The sequence below is a fragment of the Osmerus eperlanus genome, chromosome 27 (genome assembly GCF_963692335.1).
Source record: "Osmerus eperlanus chromosome 27, fOsmEpe2.1, whole genome shotgun sequence".
Taxonomy (NCBI): Eukaryota; Metazoa; Chordata; class Actinopteri; order Osmeriformes; family Osmeridae; genus Osmerus; species Osmerus eperlanus.
The window spans coordinates 4,629,197-4,651,374 of NC_085044.1; the positions used below are offsets into that span (position 1 = coordinate 4,629,197).

Sequence of the window (22,178 nt, forward strand, 5' to 3'; positions counted from 1 at the left end):
AAATCACCTGGGGGGAAACCGGAACAATGATTATAGGATGAAATACATTTTCGCAGTACACTGTGTGTGTGTGTGTGTGTGTGTGTGTGTGTGTGTGTGTGTGTGTGTGTGTGTGTGTGTGTGTGTGTGTGTGTGTGTGTGTGTTTTATAGTGTAATGTCAACTGAATTTCAGGAATCCACAGCAATAATTTGTGTAGCCTAGAAACATGTCAAATTATTTTCTTTATATTGTTGTTCCACGTTATGGTTGTCATCCTTAATTTATGCTATTATGTTATTATCCCTAAATGCAAGGATTACATCTTGCTAGGCACATTAATCAAATCACTATTGTAGATTTAGCCAGGGCATGACTATAGAGTCTATCATATTTCAGTTAAATTGTTCCATACCTTACTTGGTAAAGACACAACATTTAATAACTGGATGATTTGCTCATGTTCTGTAAACAAGGAAATTATATCGCTCTTGTCTCTTAGTATCTTAAATTGCCCTAAAAAGAATGACTAACATCAACTTCAAATATTCTTTCAGTTCAGACGGTGTTTTACAAAGGCATTTGTCGTAAGTTAATATTATATATTTTTTGTTAAGTAGTAACATTTAATGGTAAAAAACAATGCTGTTTGGTAGTGTTTTTTGTGTTTTTTAGATTTATTGGCCTCTGTGTCATACTACTGTTAAAACCAACACCTCATTTACAGTAGAAACCTACAATGCTTAGTATGGACACACAGGCCCCCATACATACTCTACACAGTGCTGGACTGTGTACATGGATGAGAGGAGAACACTAATTGGGTTATTAGACCTGGTTAACCATGTGTGTCCCTAAACTCTACATAAATACACACTGAAACACATTCGAGGGCTCTGGTCTACCAGACCTGTTCACATCAGCTGCTATTTTTAACATGCTAATTTGCTATTGGCCCAAAGTACTGGTTTCAAAGCTCCACATCATTAATCATAGAGAGGGTTACTGCAGTAATTACACTTTTCTCTCGATGTGCATCACTGTCTCACAATGTATCAACACCACAGTGTATGTGTTTTATCTGTCAAACATAGCCACGCACTTGGGCATACCTTGATGAACAGTCACACAACACTCTAGATTGTGGTCCAAATGTTATCCCTGTGTACCTGTACATCCCAATCAGCGGTAGTGAATGCTTTGTGCCTGCTAATAACGATTTGGCGATGGAAGTCTTGTTAGAAGGTCAGAAAGGGATTGTCGAAGCAGAGCGTCGTTTCAACGTGTCCGCCATAACTTGAGATGACGCATGATCATAATTAAATATACAAACCTCCCAGGAAACAAACAAAGGGGTGGTGGTGGTGTGTGTGTGTGTGTGGGGGGGGGGGGGGGGGGGGTGGTAGAATCAGTGGCAATGCTATGTAACCCCTTTAAGATCATTGTTCCACAGAAAATGCCCCCCCGGGGCGAGTGACACTGGGTCTGAATGGCCTCTCTTCCGTGGGATTTAACGGGTTAACGTCAGACAAAGGGAGCGGGGAACATGTAGCACAGCAGGGGAGGCCCCCCAGTGGAAACACCAGGCTGCCGTCTAATCCACCGCTCTGTCCCTTCCTGTTTGCTCTGCCTGGGATCATGGATGACTGACACGCAGCGCGCTCCGGAGCAGCTACATGGGCTTTTTAGTGAGCAGTCACATGTTTAAGCAGGAACACATCTCTGACTGCAACCCCATCCTCTCCTCCTCCTCCTCCCCCACCGCAGCCCCCCTGCCCCCTTCCCCTCGTACTCTGGCTGAGCCTTCCTCCAGGCTATGCTAGAGTTTCACAGTCTTTTGTTCAGGCTGGCCACAGAGATGCTATTGGAAGACAAATGTTTTAATTCCAATTGGATGAACATGAACTTCGGGCCAACTCTCGGCTATGATTCGCCCCAGCTGCGTTCGAATATTAAACATTTGCAACGTGTTGACAAAACCTGAAATTAATCTTGCACGTGGACCTCACAGTGGTAGGGCACGTTCAGCTCAGTCCAACCTCTGGGACAAATGTCTTCGTATTTTCCTAAATATATTTTTGTCGCTACAGTTTAGATACGTGGAAATGCTACTTCCATTCTGCCAACGTGCACAGATGAAATATCACTGCATCCAAGTCATATTTACTAGGATCCTTTTTGGGGAGTATTGGTTGTGTATTTCAAGATGGCTTTATGTCACTTTTTTTGTTCTTGCATATTATGAATTTAGCTGATGCTTGTATTCAAAGCCACATACTAATAGTGAGGAAGCACAGTAGACTTCTCATGTTGAACAAGGTCAAGAAAATGTGTTCATCGTAAATATATATATTTTTATCCTGAAAATATGCCATGCTTCTCGTGAACATTAATTAGCTGTAAATGTAGAGTCAAGCAGGGAGTATCGTACCTGACAAAATAATGTTTCTGCAGTAATTCATACTACAGTAACAAAATACCAGGTGCAGTTAATAGTGTGACAGAACTGTTGAGATATCCCCAACGATTTAGTTTCAGAAATGGGAGAAAATAAAAATAGCAACATTTGTTGCTGGAAGTTAAACAGTTCCAAAAGGAGAAAAAATAGCTATTTAATGCTCTAGAATTCCCATGTAACTATACTTGGGCAAAGAGCAGATAATTATCATGTCATGACCCAGTCCTTAAATGTATTGTGAAAACAAGACCTGGTTTAAGTATTCCAAAATGTATTCAAGCTACACTATACAAATGTCTCTGACAGCAAAAACTGTGGCAAAATTATGCAGTGACCATCTTAAGCATTCAGTTCATGCCTACCGTACCTTTTCAGACGGTGCAAAGAAAGCCAATTACAGTCTAATGGTCTTCCCCCTCATTGTGAGGCAATACCGCTGATTCACCTGCATGTCACCTGCTCTATTAGCTACTGCAGGAGCTGTTAAGACTCACACAATCCTGCTCGGTGCCAGGAGGGAAGATACCTTAAGCGCAAGTAGTCATTTAAAAACAATTCAACTACGAATACATATCCCATGTATTATGAGTTCTACCTTATTGACTTGTTCTTGCTAATTGTGTCTGACTGCTTCGCAAAGAGGCTAATTGCAGTCTTAAAGCAGGCAATATATTTTTCCAAAGGCTTACACTAATTTGAGTAATGTCCTGTGTCTCTTCCTCCATTGTCAGTCCATTGCTTTGATAATGAGAGGCTGGGCAGGGGATTATCTGTGGGACAGCGTTTGGTAAGGATGTGCAGAGAAAAGGTATCATTATGAAAACTACCTCCTCTGCCTGCCAAATGAGAAATGTATCACTCTATATGATAGCCTGCCCTGTACACCGTCTGCAGAGTAACTATGGAAAACATCTTGTGGTTTAAATTATAGTGGGGTTTGTGGTTCTGACATATTTATGAACAACTTTTCCTCGCGAGTGATAGACTGTAGACTGTCCCAGGGTTGAAACAATTTAGGTCGATGGTCGTTTTTTATTTTTTTGCAGGTTATTGGCAAACGTCAAATATACCGTATCCATTCCGTTTCTTCCTTGAGAAGGTTAAAGAAACAAGTTTCTACATGGTTTATCTTGTGGTTCTGTAGTTATTGCGTCTTGTGGACACCCATTCCTCAACAGTAACAGGCAGAACTTAGCTTGGCACATGCCACTCCTAGTGGGATGTCGTTGTGATCTCAGCCTTCCATCTCTGCATAATAGCAATTGTATCAAGCCTATCAATGCTTATCGAATGTCCAAAATTAGCATTTCTGCACTGCTTTTGTTGTCATTCCTGGGCAGCCTGATATGAACCAGCAGTGGTAATTAAAAGCCGAGTCATAAGAGATCCCGGACAAAAGGTGCCATAGAAATCCAATCCATTTAAATTGTCTTTTGAATTAATACAAAAATAAAAAAACGCTCAGGTCAATTAAGACGATGCATTTATCCAGCACTGTGTAATGCCATATTCATTGATCCACATTGAGAATGTATGCACTCATGTGTAAGATGCATTTATGCTTCCCAAATTCAGACGTTTGAAATTCATTAGATATTGATCCTTTATAGTGATGCTAAAAGCACAAGGTCTGATAACGGGCCCTATCTGGAACGCTGTTCCAACCAGGTAATCAATTCGCCACCATTCACATACTGATGTCCTTTCAGTTTGTTATTGTTCTGCTCCCCCCATTGCTTCCTTTGCAAAGGCATCCCTATTTATCCTTGGCATAATGACTTTAACTCAATGCCACTACTGTTCATCTTATCTTAATTAACGCCAAGACCCCTCCCCTTAAGAAGCAGTTTTGTTTTAGGTGGGTTCAAGTTATAGGGATTATCTGTGCCCAATCTTCCTCCAGGGTCAACTGCTGGCTTCTCTTTACCAAATCACCGTGAGACAACCTTTTCTATGTTATTGGTTTCCTTGTGAAGCAAACAGACAATGGAGTGATTGGGAAACATCTTTTGTCAAGACCACAGAAAAAAATCAAGATTTAGCATTGTACAGGGTTTCTTTTGAAATCGCTCCTTGTTTCAAGTCAGTCGTACCTGGTTGGTTGAAAATCTTTATTTTTATTTTTTTGTCCCTTATCTCCACACAGCCTCTCACTCTCCCCACCACTCAGAACCCTGGTCCTCATCTCCCAGCCCTCCCTTCCTCTCTGCTGATTGGCCCCAGTGTGGCCAGCTGCAGCCAATGAGCCTCGCTAAAAGTGTCAGTGTTTAGTCTGGCGCTAGGCAGCAGGATCGACTGACAGGCAGGTCAGGGAAAGTCATAGTCCTGGCTCCCTGCCTGGCAAACCTCTGTTAGCATTTAAGGAGTGGGGCCAGACCAAGGCAAGGCCAGGCCTCTCAATAGGGGAAAACCAGTGAAGCTTGTGTGCACAACCTCAAACCCTCTCACCCCTTTCTCACTGTATGCTACTTTGTTTTTCAGGAGAGTTTTTTTTTTCTTTCTCTCAAGACTCCAAAAGAAACTATGAAGGCTTCCTCGGTCATAGAATCTTTGATTTAAAAAACATAGTTCTAGTTTAACGAACGATACCCCCCCCCCCTGCATTTTTAGGAGAGGTAGCACAGAGTTGACCTATTGTCAGAAACATGCTGTACGTTCCCCGTGAATAAACAGACATGGACCTGTACAGTTCCCTCCCGAGGTTTGGCCTCTCTGATTATAGTCTGGATTAACCTGTTGTCTGTTTTTGTGTCATGGCTTGAGGCAACATTAAATTAGTGGTGATAAGGGCGGACTCGCTGGCTTTGAGACAAAAATAACTGTGTGTCTCTCTGGTGAGCCTTTAGAGAATAAAACTGCGGATATTATCTTCCCCCAGAGCTTAGGCTGCCTGTAGATCAGGCTTGTGGTGAAGATTAACAAGCCATGTAAAAATAATGTTTGACATTTTACTCTGGCGGCAAATGACATGCCTCAGAAATGTGGTGAAATTGCATGTGTGTATGTTCATGCAGCAGCACAGTATATTAGTCTTCAGACAGAAAGGCTGCCTTTTATGGGCTAGCTCACCAGATTTCATCAGAATTGTCGTCCTCGGTTTTGTGGTAACCAGCGTTCCATAATGCAAAGGGGTACTTTTGCAATTTTATCAATAAATTCATGTCCAATTCTCTTTTGAAGTAAGCGTTTTTCACTTGCTGTCTCTCGAGTCAACTAAATCTTCATTTTTCACATTACTGGGAGGAGGTGTGTCTGATTTTTCACCCCTGTCTGGTTTGTGATGGTATATTCCATCGCAGGGGATGCAAAAAAAAAACCCACACACACACACACCCCGGTCTTATTTGAACTCTGACCCTGGTCTCCTGCCTCTCAGGATATGAAATGACCCCCTCCCTCCCCTCAGTGGGGGGGTGCAGGAAAGGGAGGTGGTGATGGGCTGTTTTGGATCTGTTTCAGCTGAGTCTGTTTAATGGATGTGGAACCAGATGAGTCTCAAAATCCTGTTCAGCCCCTTTGTCCGAGACTCCTATTACTCTGCCTATAAAAAATCGGCTCTGGACACTCGACCGGTCACCCCACTGGCCGTGATAAAAGATGAGGCCCACTGGCTGGACAATGGATGACGCATGAATGACTTATGGTTACCACGCAGACCTATTATGTGGCCATATACTAGTATACTCTCTGGCCCTTAGCGTGTCCAACTTTGTAAATGGCAACATTTCTTATCGTGTTGCTGAAATACCGACACAAAGATGTATAAATATGAATTTGTAAAGTGGAGGAGACAAGCCCTTGTCTGGCATGCCAGACACTGACAGACAGTGTTGTAATCATCACAGGAGGTGAGCAAGCACGGCACATGTTCAGCAGTTTAGATTTAAGGCTAAATTATGTGGGGGGAAACACATGTAAAAGAGGGTTTTGTGGCATACATTAGATCTCCTCCCTGGTGAATGCCTCGCTCTGTTAGAGCCAGAGGTACATGTCATATGCTTAAGTTATTGCCATGAACCGACTGACTCGTTCTGGCTCCTACTGTAAGGATCCAATAAACTACAATAGTAAGAGTAGCTTTCTCCATGATGTGTATTCATGGGACACCCATCAGGAAACCATAGAACAGCAAACTATCCGATCTTGTGGGATATCTGCAATCCATAGCAGTTAATTCCACAAGTATCCCTGCCCAGTTTGAACCGCAATCAGTTTGATAGAACCTGACACTGCCATGTTATTGATATCTGGTATCGGTCTCATTTCGATACTGCCATTTGTATCTCAGCTTTGTGTATTTTCAGGCCAAGCTGCCTTTCTGTGACCAAATTATCGTTATGATCAGTCTGCTGTACCCTTGCAAAATTGGTAAAAGGCAATCTATTTGAAACATGCTCCTAAACGGTCTGAGCTAATTGGACAGCCTGTTTTCATGGCTGCCATGTTAGTGTGCTGGTGCTTTTACATAGGCCACTATGTAAGACCTGCTTAGAGTCCACTGTGCCAACACAGCTGTCGACCCTTTCTCAGTCTAATACGTGAGTTCTGTCATCTTGCACTCTAGAAATAGTGTTTCGATTACGGGAAAAGTTGTCGTTTGGGGGCTATTTCTAGTTGCGTTTACGTTTGCGTGTGTGTGTGTGTGCAAGGAGGGGGAGGGGGGGCAGGCCCACATAGTTGTGTGTTGCAGAGCACCACAAGTTGTGCCTTTTCTCATTTACGTAGTCGAAAAGAGTGCGGTCGAGGAGCTGAATTTGAAGCGGCCAACATGAACATCAAATTGACTTTGGAAGGCTCCGAGCATTCCTGCTCGACACCACATTAGCCTCCCCTGCTCCCCACCTCGAGATGATGGGCAGCCTGCCAGGTAGGGGTTGCCGTGACTCCTAACGCCACCCCTTTGCACTGACTCCCCCCCCGCCCCCCCCTTGAAGGTGCCGAATTTTCGGGGCAGGCTGGGCTAAGGTTTTGATTTAGACAAAAGATGTCTTCACAATGTCAGCAGAATGCTTTATGAGAATGCCCAAGCTCTCTGGTAGGAAACCATGTGACCTTCCAGCCAAGGTTTTGTAATGGTGCCAGAAGGGAGAGAAAGAGAGGGAGCAGAAGGGGGAAAGTTGGAATGCGATGCTGGCAAAAGGTTTTTATTCATTTTTTCTTTTTTTTCTTCTTTCATTCTTGTGTTGGCTTAGAAAATGGCGGACAGCGCGGTGCTGAATTTAACCCGACTTGCCACGGAACTGAGCTGCGAAATACAACTCAAACCTTTTCGTTTTATTTGGAGTGCTTGTTTAGCCTGGCGCCCATGTCGCATTGCTTTTTAATTCGCATTCAATCCGGCGGCTTGTTGCCGGGTAGAAAAAATGGGCTTCAGAGGAAAAAGCCAGAGCAAATAGATGATAAATCCAACATGATAGTAGCCTGGGTAAGTGGCATTGACACAGGCACTGTCCCATTACTCTTTACCTGGCTTTGTCGCACTGCGGCCGCGGGAATTTTCCGCTGTTTGGGAAACTCTGTTGTTGGCACGGTTACTGGTAGCTGACCGTGGCACGCTCCATTACTCTGGCAACCCTTGTCCATCCAGCAGATGTATTCAGCTCCTTGCCATGGGCTTTTAGATTGTTACTGCCTGGGCTAAGTTGGGCTAAGCTTTGCCACAACCTCAGAGCCGATGGCATAGGGAGGATTGGCTAGCCTCGTCTGGGGTCTAGACTGGGACACAGACCTCTCCTCCACATTATTATATTCCCTGAATTATGGACTTCCATGCAAATGTAATTTTTGGAAATAACCTGAAGCGTTTTGGTGATTCTGAACCGAGTCACTTTCCTCCTGCCTGTTTCGTATTTGTGAGTTTCCAGTGTGGCTGAATACAACAACTTTCCAAAAGAAGTCCTTGTACAAACACTGATGAAATGTTGAGCCATTTCTGTCTAATTCGTTTGATTGAATTCATCATGCTTCATCATGTTCCATTTTGATAAGTGCTTCAGCTTTCACTGTTGCCATTGATTTATTGCTCATAATGAATCGTTCCTCATCTGGAACTTAAAAAGAATGTCGAAGGATGTCTAACTGCTGGTTTTTGTTCAAGCCATAAATCTAGTTTTTTCTTCCTTTTTTCTTTCCAGAGGAGATGAAAGCAAGAAAATTACCATGGACAAATCAATCACCTGAGAGAAACACAATCAACCAAGTAAGTCATCACCATTCACCAAAAAACACCATTCATATTTTGCACTTGCGTTTCCTGTGGAGCTTTCGAAAGTTGTTACACTTGTTTGCAGAAGGCACTGTGCTGTTGGCCCTCCTGACATGTGACTTGTTTGGTCATGTTTTTGGGCCAGACGAAATCAATGGGTTTGCTTGTAATATCCTCATGGCGCTCTCTCTCTCTCTCTGTAGTCTTCTGAGAAAGCAGAGTTGGGATTATCTTGATGGACGATCGACCCATCCGTATCGGTCTCGATTCGATTTAAACTCAATAAATCAATAAAAAGTGAGTTCCGTTCAAAAGCAAACATATTTGTGATGTACTTTATCACTGTATTGCATGCTGTTTTGAGACTGTTTACCTACAAACTACAACTATCAATTCATAATTTTCCTTTAATTTTCCTTTGAATGAAGAAAGAATTTAGAGACAAACTGAGTTGACCCACACTCTGCAGTCCAGCACTTTATAGTTTGGCCTGTTGTATTGTTTCATCTGCACATCTTCCACTCATGGACATGGTCTCATACTTAATGTAGCTGTATCTGGTTCTTAATAGCCCTCACCTCACGTCCTACTGCAAACACAAAACACAGCATTCACGAATCCTTTATCATATCGAGTTACTTTAATACTTTGAAGCTTACCACGTGGCACAAACCCGTAGATCCGATCTTGTGGCAAATCTGACCGCACAAGCTCGCCTCTGAGGGTCTCTGTCATTGTGGTGTGAACAACGAAAGTGTTTCATTTGGATTTTATTTACTACATTCCAACGTTTCACATTCCCTCCCTTAGCCACGGTCAGATGAATGGGTCAGATATTCAGTCATGTCGTAGTGATGTGCACCTGTTGTCCTGTGGCAAGTTGTGCTGTCATCCTCGACTGCCGGAAGCGCGCTGCGTTTTGACCAGTCGAACCTAACGAATGTTTGTAATGAGTCGCAAACGATAACACTTTGCGCGACACCCAGCCTTTTTTTAATTTGACGGAATCCCCTGCCAAAAGGAAAATGCGTCGGACAAAAGCCCAGGAGAGCGCGCCCGTGGACCGTAAACAAAGAAGAGGAGGCCTAGTGAAAACGTGTGCATCCGGGTTGAGGTAGTAGGTTGTATGGTTTAGAATTACACCCTGGGAGTTAACTGTACAACCTTCTAGCTTTCCTTGGAGCACACTCATGACATCACCCAGCAAACGCTGTGCCCAGTCGTTTGAGACGGGGAGGATGATTCGTACGAGATATCGGTGTCTTTCAAAAATGTGTTGGTTATCTGAAGAGACTGGGGTTCTCGTGTTGAGACCCATCCGCATTTTGTAGACCTCAATGAATTCCGTGTACGGGTATCATTTGAGCCATTCTGAAAGTGTAGCCGTTCTCTCTGTCTCTCTCTGTCTCTCTACTGTGGGGCACAGCATTTGTTTCCTTCAGTGTTGTGAGAATTGTGTTGAGCATTTTTCGAAAAACGTCACCCATGGCATCCATCACTGAAGCTGTCTGTAACACAATACCCTCACTGTACCGTATCTCCTCAACCACAAAACCCTGCTCAATTCAGATCCATCATTTGTTGGAAGGAAGGGTGAGGGATCCAGAACAACCGTGCATGATTCCATGTGTGTGATTCTTTTTGCTGAATCAACAAATCAGCTTTGTATTTAAATGGTACTATTTCTGCTGTAGGGAAGCTGCAAACAATGCTCAAGTAGAAAGGAGACGTAACAACACAAATCATTTTGTTGAATATTACAGTGTTGATTACCGGTTGGTCAATTTTCTTCTAAAGGCGTAATTGTGTTCCACGTGTTGATTTTCCTGTCGAGCTGGCCTTGTTGAGGCCTATGTTGCCTTCCCTAGCCAAGGTGCACTCAGTACAGGGCCTTGACATCGTCTGAACCAGTCTCCAGTGAGCCCTGAACCACCGCCAGACTTTATGACGCACAGATGGTTAGACATAAACACAAAGTATGAAATGTAATATTCATAATAAATCTGAAGGTTCTCGGTTTAACAGATGCTTTTGTCCTGAAACAACTGACACGGCCTCTCAGTTTTACGGCCTATCCATTTTTGCGCCGTCGAAAATTGTTTTCAGGTTCACTCAGGTTAAATGCTTCACTCCAGGGTTTAGAGGCTTCACTCTCCCACTAACAAGCCCACAGGCACTTACCCGACAGCCAGAGCAGACTACTTTCATATTTTCAATTTTTTTTGGGCAAAGATGGAATGTTTCCAATGTGCTTAGTTCACCTTATCCAGCCATACGCCTCATTAAGTGAGGGATGGGAGTACAGTTGCAATATGTGGGCTGGTTCGGCGTTGAAACTTGTCCCAGCGATACAGAAGCCTCCATTACCACCTACCTGTCCACGAAGCAAAGAGGTTCTTCCTGTCCATCCAGCCCAGCGTCGGAGCTTGTGAAACAAGTCGGATCACCACTAAGGGGTATAAATGGCCTCACCTTTTAGATTTACCGCCGTCGACTTGCGTTCAACTTTGTTTAAAACACGGTAATAGAGAGAGGGTGTCGATGTGGTTTGTGTCTCACTGCCGCAGGGTTTTGTCTATTTGATAGATGACACCACTCATACGGCAGAAGGTCAAGGATGGATGGACCACTTCTAATGGCTGCCATTAGCTCTTAGGTTCATGTAAACAATCGGTCTCGGCCGTCGACAAGCTTTGTTTTGCTTTTAAGTCAGACTTAATTGACACGGAAAGAAACCCGTTGACTTTGCGAAACTTTTACCGGTATTTACCCAGCAGTGTTGCAGACTGGAGTTGGCCCCTTCATTCCAAGGATACCCCCAAAATAATCCAGCTAGACCCCGCAACCTTCCTTCACCACCAGCAGGCCTGCAGCAGCAACCTCAGCACAGCCTCCCGCAGCCCCTTTACCAACGCAGGCAGGCCGGTGAAAAGGAACTTTGCAGCTATCAATTAGGGCCCAAACAAACCTAGAGTGATATTAATGGGCGTTCAATGGCGGACGCGTGAGGGAGGCCTCTTCATTGAGACTCAATGACCTCCCCTCCCCCTCCTCGGCTGGCTCACAATGCCAACAGGTCGACAAGGGTGTTTTAATCTGATCCTGCTAAAACCCTGGAAACCCGAGAGGGCCTTTTTTTATCGCTTCTCCGAGGCCCCACGGGCTACCGGGGGGGGGGGGGGGGGGGGCAGGCAATGTGACGCACCGCCATCCTCCGGCCACGGTGCAGCTACCACACCTCAGCTCCGGGCTGCGCAGATGGAGCCGGACATGGCCAATGGTCGGGAAAAGCTCTCTGAACCCAGACCCCCTAACGAAGGCCAAGTTGAGGCCCAAAAGAAACGCACTTCGTGGGCAATCCTGTTCCCCTACACTGTCTTCGCCAATCTATTTCACAAAAAGCCTTGATCCTTATTCCTCGTTCGCCCCCACCCAACCCTCCCCCCTCCTTAATTAGTCCCCCAACCCCCACCCCCCCCCCCCGACACAGTTAAACAGACCAGAAGAAGCGAGCCACATGGTGCCCGAGTTTATTTTAAGAGCTCCGTCCCCGTCCGTCTCCCCCCCCTCGTCTTTCCTCACCTCTGAACCTCGATGGCTCCCCCAGATGTGCGGGTCCGGGCGGCGCGCTGCAGAATCCTGCCGCCTCAGCATCGCTCCGTCCAGCTGGCCGGCGGCAACGCTCCAAGCTCATTGGTTCCAGCTGGGCTTCCATTTACGGGACGGTTGGACAAATAAATTCTGGGATTAGATAGCTGCGGATAGGGGCGCTGGGTTTTTTTGGACTGCGCCAGCCGTTCCTCTAACGGGGGGGCTCATTCGGAGACCTCTTCTTGGCCAATGTCTCAGAAGTTTTTGAACTGCTATGCTCTGCAGAGTAGAGAGAGTGAAGTCTAATTTGAGGGTAATGCTCCTTTCCAAAATACGCCAGAGGTTATTTTGCGATTTATTTTGTGCATTGCTGGCCATGTACTTCAGGCCATGCAGTTATGATAGAACATTTTTAAAATAAATTACATTAGGTATCAGGCAATTTGTCCAATAACCAAATGCAATTTATCATTGAACAAAAGGAAGTGTGTCTCGACTGACGATCGAGATTTTTTTTTTCTTTCTTATCTGTAAACACAAAGGAAATTTATGAACATCAAAATCTCTCGGCTAAAGACAAGCTTCTCTTGCAAGGTGATGTTTACCCCTTCACTCCCTCCTAGTTTACAGTTAGTTTGACCGTCTAAAGCCACTGGCTATGTCATTCCACAGCCTTTATTCATCACCCAAAAGATTCCCCATCTACACATGAATCCAATTGGCTCCCGCTCTTAGTCTAGAAACCCTCTCAGTGATGTGATTGGCTGAACGGTCGTCACGGAGCGCCCGAGACCTTAGTAACACAGTGTCTGCGACTCAAAGTCGGCCACCTCCTTCAACACATCTTCCACTCATACACCGGCGTCACCTTTTTTCTATTTTTCTTCCCTTCTTCCATGTGTGGGAGGTGCAGTTTCTCCCCCCAAGGCTAGATATCCCCCCCCCCCCCCTAATGGGATCCGTTTAATGGCAAATGAATAACCATAACCCACCCGTGGCAGACGAGGGTGTCATTGATCTGTCTGGAGTAAGGACTCCCCTCCTCCGCCCTGCTGCGTCAGCCCCTCTCCTCTATCTCGACGCCCCTGCCCCTTGACCCCTGGGACAGGTCGATGCCATTGATCGGGGAAGGGCAGGGGCAAGGGCAGGGTCCGCCGACTGGAGCGCCTGCTAGTGTGACAAGACATGATCGTCATTAATGTCCCGCTGGTTGCCTGGCTGTGCTGTGCTGGGTGGCTGGCTGGATGCCTGGCTGGCTGGCTGGGAGGCTGGATGGCTCGTTTGCTGGCTGGAGAGGCGCTGCTGCCGCATCAGAGGCGCTCCCCCCGCCCCCTCTCCTCCTCCTCCCTCCGCCCCTCCTTCATGTCCCTGTTCTCCTCCACCGGAGCTGCCTGTCTGAGACGGGTCCTTTGTTTAGATACCTGGGTGATGCTCGACTGAGGTGTGCGATACGGATCGCTCGCCGCCACGTTAAAGGGGAGGTTTATCACGCGGCGGATGGCGTGATCGTGTATTGATGGCACATAACGGGGGGTTCGGCGCTTTGCGCTCGCACACTTTTGAAACAGAGAATCCGAGTGGAATGGCAGGGTGGCGGAGCCTGAATGAATTGCTTGCACAAAAAAACAATGAATAAAGGTTTAGTAGCAGTTCTGTTCCTGTAACCCAATCAGAGCGCAGTATTAAGGGGCATTAACAGATGCACTTACCTGGCTGAAACCCTAGGTGGCTTTTCCCCCATTCGGCTGGGAGGTAACAAAAACAGGATTACGGTTGGGAATTGCGCAGGGCAATATCGTCTTATTAGCGTCCCGTCCGAAATCTAGCGAGGGTCGTTTCCCTAGTCTAGACGAGGGCAGCGACGAGGGGTGGGAGGAGGAGGATAAGGAGGAGGATAAGGAGGAGGAGAGGGCGAAGGTGCAGCAAGAGCAGGGGGGGGGGGGTCAATGCGTGTTGTCTAGCCCGTGTGTAAGTTGCAGGCGGGGGGGGGGGGCTCTTCTCTGATTGGCCAGTCTCAGGGAGCGTGGTGCAGTGCTGTGTGTGTATGTGTGTGCTAGAGGCGGGGCTGGGCAGCAGCTCCAGACGCTACAGTGACACGGCTGTAATGGAGCTGATTGATCACCGGTCTCTCCTGTAAGGTCCCCCACCGGCCTCGCTGGCTCTCACACACAGCAAGCTCCCCCTCCCCCCCACCGCCTCGGCACCAGCCCCCATCAACCCCTCTCCTATAGACTTCAACCTGGCCACAGTATTGACATTGGCTGCCCGAGGAAGCCTAACGCTCTCAGTCTCCCTTTTCCCCTTTTCTGCCCGTCGCTGGTGGATTTAAAATACACATTTCTTTCGAGCGTTGTGGTGGTATAACTATTTGGATTTTTTTTTCTTTCTCAAACCCCCCCCCCTCTCTCTGCGTTCTCTGTGGCGTAGCGCAGACAACGTTTTTCTGTTTGGATGAAAGGGCATGATCAATCAATGATAGCATTTGCAGCCGTCTCTCCATCCCCCCCCCCTCTCTGTCGCCCGGGGGTCACGACCCTAATCCATCCAGGGTGTCGAGGGTGAGAGGTCAGGGGGCCCATAGATTAGGACGCAGGCCTTCAAGGGCAGATCTCATCGAGATTGGAGGAAAACACAACAAAAAATAGAAAATCCAAAAACAATAAGGGGGAGAAAAAAAACAGCCAGATATTTTTCCCCTCTTTGTTTTGCTCAGTCCTACGACTTCGCTGGGTAATCGAGTGTCGTCCCCCCCCACTTGAGCACCGCGGCATACATTGACAAATGAAGCGTGGAGGAACACCATCAGCTTTGCCTGGGCAAACAATAGCCTGCCGCCGTTAGCGCTAATGTGTCATTTGGCAGTCTGGGCCGTTGATGTTCTTCAGGGGGGCGGGCAAAGGGCGAACCTATAGGGGACGTTTCCGGGGGGGGGGGGGGTAGGGGGCCTCGCTGAGGAGCCCCGTGGTGCCGAGCGTCTCCTCAGAGCGAGCACATGCTCTTAAGGGGGGGGTGCTATGGCGGAGAGAGAACGCGCGACAGTCCGAACCCAGCGTCGTAGGGCGCCCCTCCCCCCCCCCCCCCCCGTCTGCCTGTTTTCTACCACTGAACTTTCCCACGCCGACTCCACGTCCATATTTCTGTTTTCGGAAGACGGGCACGGTGCGTATTCGATCGAGCCTGGCGGACTTGCTGTTATCAAACCGCCTGGAAAGAGAACATTTTTCGTGCGGCCGGGCTGGCGAGACACTGGAGACTCGCTTCCGGAAAGCCTCGCTCACAATATTGTGACAGCGACTGTATGTGTCGGGGGGGTGGGGGGGGGGGAGGGGGACTGCGTTCAGGGTTGGGTGACCGCATCATCGCCTGCGCTCTGTCTTGTCTGTCTGTGGGGTGACTGCGATAGCGCCCGTCTTGCCTGCGAGTCTGTGTGTGTGGTCTGTGTAGCTGGCGTGCGTGCGGAGGGAGGGGGGAAGGGAAGAGCTCTGCGTGCATGTTTGCTGTCTGCGTTTTGGTCGTGGTCTGTTTATTTCTCCTTGTTTGTGTCTCGTTCTCCCCCGCCCGCCCGCGTGGGGTATTTTTATATTTTTTGTTGTCCGGCCGCGCGTTAGCGCGTCAGAGAGGACCGTCTCGGCGTCGTTAGCGAAGAGACGTTGAGCGAGTGAACCACCGCCGCCGCCGGGCAGCCGACTCCTCCTCGGCCAGCCAGCTGAGTCCACACGCCTCCGGAGGAGAGAAGGAATTGATCAGCGCGGGGGGTTGGGGTGGTGGGAAGGGAGGGGAGGGGGAAGGGGAGGTGTGCGCCGGCAGAGAGGCTGGATGGAGGGAGGAGAGGGAGAGAGAGAGAGAGAGAGAGAGAGAGGGGGGGGGGGGAGTTGTTGCTGCCGAGCATTACACTGGGTAAGCTGCCACAGACCAGTCACGACAGAGAGACGAAACAACAGGTACAGAGACCTGGGAGGGTGGGGGGTTAAGAAGAGGCGGGGGTTTTTGGAAGGTGTTCGACTGCGGGGGGATTTAGGCTGGAAGGAGCGGACGGCGAGGCCGGCTGAGGGGTGGAGGGGGGGGTCGGAGCGTTCCGGCTTGGCCGTTTTCCGCTGCTCACGGCGTCGGACGGACCTGCGACGGACAGGGGGGCTAGAGGAGGACGGACAGCCAGGGTGGAGGTGACGCCGCCGCGACACTGCGGGACTCCTGAGGGGGGGGGGGGGGGGGGGGCTGAGACAGAGCTGATGATGCAGGCCTGTGGGGGGGGGGGCACTCGATATGCTCCCACCTCACTGACCTGCGTCTGGGCTGCAGCAGCAGCTCAGCCTCCGTCCCGGACGGACACCCAGCTCTGCTGCTCTTCTGCTTCCCCCCTCCCCCACTCTCTCCTCCGGCTCCGCTCCTCCTGACGCGCTCCCCGTCCGGCTCCTCAAACACGGACGACAAAGGCGGCGTCGGCAGAGAGGCTGACGAAGTGTTCGTGTGAGGCGTGGCGTGGGGGCGGGGGGGGAAGCCGGGGATGCGCGCTCGCGCTTCCGGAAGCCTACCCTCTCGCTCGGCACTCCCGGGAGAGAGGAGAGGGGGATCTATCTGATTATTAGCGGGGGGAGGAGGGGGGGAGGGGAAGGAGGAGTTTGAAATGGAGGGAGGGGAGGTGAGCGGGAGGCAGGGTGCACGAGGGGTGAGAGCGACGTGGAAAATGTTTTGGCTGGCGCATGCTTTGTTAAGATTCATGACTGAGCAGTTTGGTGTGTTCTCCTGACAAGCAATGGCGCGGGGGGCTTATGTTCCAGCCGCCCCGGCTCTGTGTTGGTGCACCTTTTTATTATTGTGTTTTTTTTGCCGTTTGCCGTTTCCATGTGACACATCTCGGCACGGCCGTCGGCTTTTTCTGCCGGCTGCTGTGCAGCGGGGACAACTTCTTTTCCCTCTCGTCCTCAGGTCCCTGCCGTGTCGGCACGAGCTCCGACGGGGGGGGGGCGGGGGGGGAGCCGGTTGGGGGGAGCGAGAGTGGTGTCGGTGCAGGAGGGGGAGGGTTAGGGGATTGTGTGTGGGGGGGGGTACGTTGGCAGTGAGAGAAGTGTGTATGAGAGGAACCGGGGAGGCTGCAATCAGTGGGGGGTGGGGCGGGGGGGGGGGTTAGCGCTAGCGCGTAAAGAAGGCTTTCAGTAAACATGAGCCGGAGACAAACTCTCTCCTTCTTTTCCCTCTCTCTCTCTCTCTCTCTCTCTTTTTCATCTTCTTCTCCACCTTAGTGACGGTAGTAATTTTTTTTCTGTGTGTTTTCTTCGCCGGCAGCACTCTCAGAGCCGGCGAGCGTCGGTCTCAGCGCCGCGTACCGCTACCTTTTTTTATGATTTCATGATGAGACGTCAGCGGAGGGGGGCGATCGTCTGCCGTCGCACCCGCAGTGGAAGTCCCCCCGGCTGAAGCGGAGGGTGGGGGGTAGGGGAGAGGTGGGGAAGGGGGGGTGCTGTCCTCCGCCTCTCCTGGTGCCGGTGGTGGTCAGCGGTGGCAGACAGGGTCCGGGGCAGGGGCTGTCGACGCTCTGAGGACAAAGAGGCGAGACCGGCCGCTTGGCTGGGGGGGGGGGGGTTGTGGGGGGGTTGGGGGTGCTTTCCTTTGCCAGCACAAAGGCTAGTTAGCACAGAGCAGGCAGTGCAGGCTCGCCTGTCTTAGCCTTCGTCTGCTGTCTCTCTCTGCCTGTGTGCCGCGACAAGGAAAAACGAGCCCCGACCGTCTCTCCGCCGAGCCTTGTTCCAGCTCTCTCTCTCTTTCTCGACTCGGTCCTTCGCCCCAGCCGTCGGCGTGCGGGTCGGGGCTCTCTCCGCTCGCGGTCGCTTCGCCGTGCGTCCGCAGCCCTGCCGCCTGCCGAGAGGTCGCGTTTCGGTCCACTCTTTGTGCGCACAGCCTCCGCTGTCGTCGAGCCGTGCTCTTCCAACGCGGGGAGAAGTTTTTCCTGCACTGGACCGGGGGGGGGGGGGGGGGGAGAGAGAAAGAGGGAGATTTATTTTTTTCTTTCTTCCCGTCAGCTCGCTCCGTAGCGGGCATCCGCTGTTCGATGGAGCTGGTCTGGGCGATGCCCCACGTGGCCGGGCCGGACCGAACGAGGCGCCGGCCACACGCGAGATTGCACTAGGTTGTTTATTTGGGGGGGGTGGATGTGAGGGTGGGATGGGGGGGGGGAGCACCTTTTTAGGGGTTGGTGGTTTGGGAGCACCCGCTCGCCCTGCCGCCCACCTCTCCTCCGTGGACACTGTTGTACTTCTCCTGCTCCCTGAGACCCTAACTTGTGAGCTCTCTTGACGACACATCACGGGTTAGGCTCTTGGGACGCGGGCGGAGGGCACGAGCAACCTGCCACGAGCACTCCCGGGCCGGAGGGAGAGAGAGAGAGGGGGGATACAGACGCCGTCGCTGCTGATCTGAGAGGTGCATGCGCTCGGAGGAAGGGGGGGTGGAGGGGGGGAGAGAGAGGGGCAGGGGAAGGGAATGGAGGACGGGAGAAGAGTAGACTGGGAGGCGAAAGGAGGAAAGGATGACGATGTGGTGTGGTCGATTTTGTGCTTGTTCGCGGGCAAGGTCCGGAGAGTTTTTGGGATGCGTTTTTTTCGCCGCCGTCGGCGCGGGGGTTAGCGGCGGTTCGCATGCGTTGTGTCGCCCGCGCAAACGCAGAGGGAAGGGGGTTTCAGACCTCAAAACCGGGACACTTGACTCGAAACGTCTGCGACAACTCTTCGAAGCGGGACGCTCCGTCGAGGCCGCGTTCGACGGACGCGCCTCTCCCGCCGTCGACCTCGTCGTTCGGAACCTCTTCCTCCGTCGTTTGGAATCTGCTGCCGCGCGGACGCAGCGTCCCTCGCACGCGACCGGGAACGCGCGCGTCGAGAACCCCTAAACTACCCCCCCCCCCCCGCCGCCGCCTCACCATCCCCGTCGATGAGCCTCTGTCACCGCCAACGAAGAAGCATTGACAGAATCGTGTCGGTGGATTCAATAAGCCATTACCAAACCACTCCGTCAGAATCTCCGATCATTACAACACGTCTGGGCTGTTCACACCCAATACAGCCAGGGCTGGTTTCTCTCCGATTCAGATATGGTGACGACAAGAGGCCAACGACATGCATTAAGTCTTTATCCGCACTAACGTATTTGCGTCACTGTATACTGTGTTAGTATCAACAGTATCGGTGTATTTCGTTTCGACCTCCCAGACAGTGTAGGTAAACATGTTTGGCCATGAGCGAAACATCACTGCACAACTTTCACTGTTTTATTAGGTCATTAGTCAACGTTAAACCTTTGGCGGGCACTTTTAATTGCTTCCCCATTTTACACCTCCTTTCTATGATTTAGAGTTAGAACTGTCGAGGGGAGACCTGTTTGCAGTGCCACAGTTTGCAGCAGAATGTGTCATCAGGATGCAGCATGACTTATCACTCTAGTTCACACGCAACATACATTTAACCTGTTTAACTGAAGACATATGCGTACAAATAAGGGTTTCTTTTTTTTATGAATTGAAATTAAATGAGTAAGATGACGATGTGAAACGTTTAATGCCCTTGGCATTTAAGAACGGCAGATGTTTCACTTTTAATCGCTTTTCAAAGGTGGCTAAAATATGGAAATGTATTTAAGTGTAGTGAACTTTCATATTATTTGCTTTGGTTACTTTCAAGTTTGTCAAACATCCTATTCCTTTCGCATAAATATATATGAAGTACTATATCTCGATGTACATTTGAATCCGCAGATGTGGTGCGACTCTAACCCGTACTATTACATCAGGAACCTTGTGAAACATAACCTTAAGGTATACAGTAGAGTTGGAAAAAAAGTCCTGAAATGGTCAAACAGTCTTCATTAAAAGACCTCCATGTTCCTCTTTGCTTGTAACTTCCATGTTCGGTCATCCCACATGATCAATTCCTTCCAATGAAATGAACCCTCCCGTTTCCTTAGACAGCCGTCCAATATGAGTCAAAATGTCTGACTCATATTGGCAAGGACATGGAAATGTACAAGAACTCAGATATTGACATCATGATGCTAGAAACACAACTTCCGCCCTTTTCATGTAGATTCAAGTAACAAAAGGTCGGAATTCATTCCCCAACACAGCTGACCCGATATTCAAACTTTCGACTTTTTTTCCCTAAGGCAGCTTGCTTTCCTATTTTTTTGCTAAATTACCCATATTAGAAATGCAGTTTCAAAACAATAGATTTTCTCCTCTGACGCCGCTCTCTCCGTCTCTCCATCTCTGTCTCACTCCCTAATTTTCCTAAGTTTTTTTGTTTGTTTGTTTCTTTTTTTCGCCGCTCCCCGTTTGGTTTCATTGCGAACAATGCCGATGCCAACTAATCAGTCTGTGCCTGTGCCACACAAGCCCCCAGCAACAGCTGAAGGAGCGCCACGTCCCATGAATACCAAGCAGCCGGGCGCGGTGCGCCGAGCAGTCAGACACGGCACAGCGAGCGGGGGAGATGGTCGCCCACAAAACAGCCAGACAGTTTTATTAGGATGTGTCTGACACGCTGCGAAGCCTGGCAGAGCCCGGAGCCCGCTGATGAAATCCTCAACGCCCCCCCCCCCCCCTCCCCAACAGTAACAAAGCAAGGAAGCTCGGCCAAATCCTCATTGGAGAGATCCAATAAATGGGACTCTGTTAAACAGGAAGAGGGTCTGCAGGGGGGCTAGCCTGGAACAACGTTGAATGGGGGGGGGGGGGGGGGGTACTGAGAAACTGGTTCAAAATCGAGAGGGATCTTTAACTCGCTCCTGGAGCATTACATTGCAGAGGCTGTGATAATTTAAAGGGGAATAAATTGAATATTAGAAAACGATATATTTCAGGAACGCTGTCTCACCTGTGTTGGATAGAGCATCTCTGAGACAGAGCTATTATAAGAGCATAGAAAACTGATCGGAGAGACAGAGCAAATAATATATATCGATTTTCGATGAGCGTTGTCAAACACAGGGCTCTTTAGCTCGTCCACTTGGAGGCATTAGTCTGACCCTCCGAGGAGCAATTTAATCAATGCAGAGGGAATTCATAATTTACCATTTTACCCTTGCCTCAGGAATATTAATTAATAGGTAAGGTTAACAAAAAAGAGAACCCTTTCTTTACTACAAAGGAATCAAAGCGAGCAAAGAATGAAACTACAATAGAAAAAAACGGAAAAACTTAATTGCTGCATTATAACTTTAATACCGATAGACAATGTGTTTTCCAGGTTTGCATGTTTCTTTGATTTAATTTCTGTGGTAGATCCTGAAAAATACTTTTCTGAATCCTGCACCAGATGCATTGCTTAGATGCAGGGAAGGATTGAATCAAGGTCAGCTTATTCTAATAATACATGGATCGTTATTCAGTTAGTGTACTATTGAAAGTTTTGTTTTTGATTTGATAATGAGATGATATTCAGCAATCTGGAACAACTCTATAGATGGGTCCCTCTGTAATTCATTTTATGGGAAAAACACAATGTTTGGGTCAAGACATCAAGCATGAACTAATGTACTGTATATCTTTTCCATCTCAGTTTACCTTTCATGTAACCACCATCAGAATTTGTGCAAATGAAATACGTCAAGAGGTTTGACAATGTCTGTAGTGTATTACAAGGAGAAATGGTAGTAAAAGATTTTTGACATTAACATACAGAACTCGATTCCAAAGAAGTCGTTCATATTCATATGCGATGAGTCCCCACTGCTGCTACACAATGTTCTACAGCTCAACAAAAACTGTGTGATGTCATTTCACTTCTTGTCATTCTTACATAAACATTGCACAATGCGGAAGTCATATTCTCTGATTAGTCATCAGTTGGTCCCGCAGCACAGATTGATTCCGGCCCTGAATACGTGGAGATAAACCACTGGTTCCAGTTGAGTCTTAGATTCGAGTCTGCTCGCTGATGGACCACGGTGTGAAACGAGA

At 48.8% G+C, this 22,178-nt stretch overlaps 1 long non-coding RNA gene across 2 annotated transcripts in view; it reads left to right on the forward strand.

Annotated features, from left to right (window-relative positions):
• Nucleotides 1-22,178, forward strand: part of LOC134013803 (uncharacterized) — a 43,852-nt gene that overhangs the window by 18,626 nt on the left and 3,048 nt on the right. Inside the window, exons 2-3 of one of the 2 annotated variants that reach the window (XR_009928978.1) lie at nt 8,571-8,635; nt 8,845-8,938. This is a non-coding gene — a long non-coding RNA (uncharacterized LOC134013803). The remainder of the gene's footprint in view (nt 1-8,570; nt 8,636-8,844; nt 8,939-22,178) is intronic. The other variant, XR_009928979.1, reaches the window with a different exon arrangement.